The sequence below is a fragment of the Bison bison genome, unplaced genomic scaffold, assembly GCF_000754665.1.
Source record: "Bison bison bison isolate TAMUID 2011002044 unplaced genomic scaffold, Bison_UMD1.0 scf7180017864383, whole genome shotgun sequence".
Classification (NCBI taxonomy): domain Eukaryota; kingdom Metazoa; phylum Chordata; class Mammalia; order Artiodactyla; family Bovidae; genus Bison; species Bison bison.
In genome coordinates this window covers 2,865,775-2,871,237 of record NW_011494955.1, presented here as the reverse complement: position 1 = coordinate 2,871,237, position 5,463 = coordinate 2,865,775, and positions in this window count along the sequence as shown.

Here is a 5,463-nt window from a genome sequence, read left to right as displayed (position 1 = left end):
GAAATCAGTCCTGAATATTCATTGGAAGGACTGATGGTGAAGCTGAAGTTCCGATATTTTGGCCACCTGATGTGAAGAGCTGACTCATTGGAAAAGACACTGATGCTGGGAAAGATTGAAGACAGGAAGAGAAGGGGACGACAGAGGTTGAGATGGTTGGATGGCATCACCGACTCAATGGACATGAGTTTGAACAAGCTCCAGGAGTTGATGATGGACAGGGAAGCCTGGCATGCTATAATCCATGAGGTCGCAAAGAGGTGGACACGACTGTGCGACGGAACTGAATTGAAATTTGGTATGAGCGAAAAAGAAGAAAAAAAGTCAGCCTTTCCTCTTAGATACTAAAAGGTAGCAATATAAACCACCTTAGCATTATTCAACATTTTTCTGGCATAAAGATACCAGACTAGATTATATTTAAAGGTCTCTTATGGCTCTGCTACTCTCTCTGAAATCTAAGGTATTATCAGGGATCTTAAAAAAAAAAAACCTCAAATACTTCCTCATTCACAGCAGGGGAATTCACAGATTAAAAGGTTAGCAAAGCTAATGATTTTAGAAAGGTATCTGGGGAAACATATGGGCCTGCAGGAGAAATTTTCTGCAATGAACGCTCTAAGGTTCTGCAGAGCTCGGAGGAGGGAGGTGTCTGCTTTCAAATGGCTTTCATCCAGAGCAGACAGCAAAATGGAGTTCAGCAGTGTGGTTCGCTAACACTCATCTTTCCAGTCAAGCTAATTATTTTCCATCTTCTTTTAAGAAAAGTGAGACAATATTCAAATATATTCCTATCTCCTATGACCCTGTTTGGGACACGTGCACAAATTTGGATTTTGACTTGAAAACCATTTTAAAGGTTTATGACTACAAGAATAATTATTAGAGGGACTTCCCTGGTGGTCCAGTGGTTGGGACTCTGTGCTTCCACTGCAGGGGGCACAGGTTTAATCCCTGGTTGGGGAACTAGGACCCCAAATGCCTCATGGAGTGGCAAAAAAAATTTACATATATATATTTTTTCTTATTCTGACTTGATAAAGCTTTCAACAAATCTGAATAAGAAAATCATTCAATATGAACTATGAATTTTTACAGTCTATGTTTACCATTTTTGTTCAGTTCAGTTCAGTCGATCAGTCATGTTCGACTCTGCGACCCCATGGACTGTAGCACGCCAGGCTTCCCTGTCCATCACCAACTTCCAGAGCTTGTTAAACTCATGTCCATCGAGTTGGTGATGCCATCCACCCATCTCATCCTCTGTTGTCCCCTTCTCATCTTCCTCATGCTATTTCTGTTACAGAATTTGTCAACAGCAAAAGACAAAACAAAAACCTAAGATGATGTTTAGCTGTTTAACATCTAATCCAAGCATCACTGTTAAAAACAACTTATTTTACATGAAAATAAAAGTTTATACTGAGCTAAACAAAATAATGGATTTCCATTGAATATCTAAATCATCTAATCATTTCCAACTAAAATAAACATTAAATGGCAAACATAAATGTAGCTACTTTGGGTTATTTAATTTTTACAGAGACAAAAAATATTTAGGTCCAGTAACAAATGTTTTATGCCATACTGAAAAATTTTATTATGAGGAAGCATTTATAAATGTATATATGGGCATCCCTGGTGTCAAGTGGTTAAGAATCTGCCTGCCAATGCAGGCGATGAGGGTGTGATCCCCAGTTCAGGACACCTGCCACAGGGCAACTAACCACTGAGCTTGCACTTTAGAGCCTGCAAGCCACAACTACTGAAGCCCACGAACCCTAGAGCCTGTGCTCCACAACAAGAGAAGCTAACACAATAAGAAGCTCTTGCACTGCAACTGGAAAGAAAGCCTGCACACAGCAAAGAAGACCTAGCACAGCCACAAATAAATAAATAAAAACTATAAATGTGTTTGTAAGTTTGCTAATCTACTGCAGGATACTCATATATGATAAACAGTTAACAATTTGCTTTCTAGTTTTCAGTGGGAAGCAAAGATTACAAACAGTTTAAAAGGTCAGAAAAAGAACTGAGAATACAAAATTAATCAAAGAGAAAGTGTCAAACATTTAGAGTAATAAGCATAAATTAACTGCACAAACTATGTGGAATGATACTGAGAAAATGAAGGCAAAGCAACAAGCACCCCTTTGGAAGCTAAGAAACAGTGGAATGCCCATCAAAGTTTTCTCCTACCACTGTGGGAGGATTTACTGTAATTTCCTTATTTCTTCAAATGGCGATTATGGAACATTGGTTAATTAAGATTAGCATGTATTTAAATATAAAATATATATATAATCTATATTTATCTGTATAGACAAATGGACACTATGTGTCTTCAATTTATCTATAATTTATAGATAGTTACATTTATTATCTATAAATAAAAGAGAATAATTTCATAAAATGTAAACCAGAATACATGCATGGCATATACTAAACATAGGAAATACATGTCAGCTTATTAAACTTTCATTTCAGTTACTTACATGGCTTTATATATGTAAGTATGTGCTGGGCCATAAATACACTTCATTTCTTACTGTGAAATCATCCAACTCATTTGAATGTTGCTGTTCTTATGCCACAGTAAGTTAAGCAACAAAAAGGGTCTATGTAGCCAGCTGAAAAGGCCAAACAAGAACCACCCCTCTTGCTGCCTTATACATACGCAGATGACAGCTCAAGGCTGTAGTCACTCTCTGGTAGGCTCATACTTTGTTGCCTTGTCTTTTCAGACTTACAGCCAAGCAGCAGTCCTTCTTTAAAAGAACATCCTCCATTTCTTACAACTACTTGCAAGGCTGATGAATTCTGCTGGTAGCTTCCCAGATATTTGTAAATCTGCCATCAGTTTAGAAATTGTTGTCCCACCTTTCAAACTTTTATTCTGCCTACTCATATTAGAACAACCCTTTCCAGCAATAACATGGGGATCCTGTTGCCCCTCCCTGTTCTATCATTCCCAGTATAGCAGAGCTATTTCAGAATGAAACTACACTGTAATTTCCAAAAAGCATATGACTTATTTTAACTATATTATGTAGGAGTTTATAATCATTTAATGTAATGCATATTTACCTATGGGGCTTCCCAGGTGGCTCTAGTGGTAAAGAACCCAACTGTCAATGCAGATCTAAGAGACAAGGGTTCCATCCCTGGGTCAGGAAGATCCCTGGGTCAGGAAGAAGGGTATGGCAACCTACTCCAGTATTCTTGCTTGGAGAATACCCTGGACAGAGGAGCTTGGTGAGCTAAAGTCCATATGGTCACAAACAGTCAGACACAAGAAGCAACTTCACAAACAAATATAGGTAAATACGCTCTCCTCCAAGAATAAACCTGAAGTTACTCTGTAACTATTGCCTTGCATCATTTCTTCTCTAGATAAGCTTTGTAAGTTTTTGAGAAGACAATATTTGAACTAATAAAACTGGATTTATGAGGGAAAAAAGACATTCTTAAAAATACAGATTGCTGTAGAAGATCCCTTGCCAAAATCAATTTGTAAAAGAGCTAAAGCTTCTTGCAGCTATGTAACCTTCTACAATTGCTTTTGAAATCTTTTTACCACTTGGGTAAAATGAATATTTAAAGATTATTTCATAATTATCTGTGATCCTATTTAGTTAAGTGTCTGAACCTTCTAATATTTTTGACAAACATTACTAAAATCAAATTTTAAATTAAGACTTTTTGTCCTTAGACTAACTGGCATTTTCCCAGAGGAGCCCTGGAGCATCTCAAAAGACCTGTTCTCTCTCCTTATAAAAAGAAAGATATTAGAGTAATTAGGTTTATTTGATATGTTAAATTACATGGAAAGCACTTTCAAATAAATAATACTAAGCCTTCTTTACATTACATCTGCATTGATCAGCAATGCTTTTGAGGAAAGATCTTGATCAAAAGGGGTAAATGTGAACATAAATAAGGGAAACTTCATTTTAAATGGAGTCAGGAAGCCCTGAAGGAGGAAGGACTCTCAGTACATGTAGCACCAGTTGCAGTCTGCATAACCAGCAGGGAGAAGGAAGATAAGAATCTTACTTTTCTTAAGGTATGAGAGAGGACATTTTAACACAGGTATTTCATCTCCTGCTTTTATAAAAAGGAAGGCAGATCCCTCCCTGTCCCAACAACTATAACCACCACTTACAGCCAGTGAGAAATGGCAGCAATCTTGAACTCTCATTCTCCTCCATGAAGTCTTCTTCAAACAGTCCCCCTACAGTTTCCTCTTAAAATCAAATAAAAGCACTCTCCTTTGTTCTCTGGATTTGGCTGACTCCCCATAACTTGCCTGTCCCAAATTGTGATTCTCTTCTGTTCCTAAATAAACCCATCTTGCTGCTTAAATAACTGGTTGTTTTAAGAGTGACAATGTATATAAATGTAAAATCACAATGTTGTACACTTGAAAGTAATGCAACAATGTACACTCGAAAGTAATGTAACTTTGTATGTCAATTACATTGTACGTCAATTAAAAAAAAAAAGGTTTTATAAAACTCTAGGGTTTCCCTGGTGATTCAGTGGTTAAGAACTGCCCGCCAATGCAGGGGACATGAGTTTGATCCCTGGTCTGGGAAGATCGCACATTCCTCAGAGTCGCTGAGCCCAATTGCCAGTAATTACTGAGTCCCCCAACTCCCCAGAGCCCGAAAGCCACAACTACTAAAGCCCTCACGCCTTAGAGCCCGCAGTCCCCAAGAGAAGCCACAGCAATGAGAAGCCTGTGGCCCCCAACTAGAGAGTAGCCTCCCATTGCCGCAACTAGAGAAAACCCGCATACAGCAAGGATGACCCACCGCAGCAACCCGCCCCGCCCCCCGCAAAAAACAACAACAACATAACAAAACTCTAGTCCAAGGAATCTCTACCTCTTAACATCTTTGGTAGTCAAACAATTTCCTCTCTCCCCAAGCTTCTGTCCTTACTTCTTCAATTCGGCTACCAACTTTGAGATGTGTCTTTAAATCTCTCGTTCTAAAAGGCCCTAGAGCTGTTTCATAAAGTTGATTGGTTTCCGTCTGAAAATGGGGCCTACCCTACCCTTTTAACAGCTCAGTTGTTCAGTGCTTAGGTGCTTACTCTTTAAATGACTGAAATACTATTTGGGGCCTTTAGTTTAAAGAACAAGTAAACCAAGTAAAACTATTCAATTTTTTCTAAACCTTGCTCCTCCACTTTATCAGATAAATGCATTCTGTACTGCCATTTTAAAGAAACTAGGAAGAGAAAAACAAAACTCATTGACAAATGATGACAACGTGGAAATAACCAGCTGAGCTATCTGGACCAGAAGTTTCTGCATTTCATTTCTGCATTTCTTCATCTTTAAAACTGTGCAGACTTCTTAAATCTTAAGATTCGCCCAAAATAACGGCAATCGAGCCCTCATTCCCGTGTTGGTTTCTTCCAAACCTGCGCCCCACCCCCATCGTCACCCCCGCC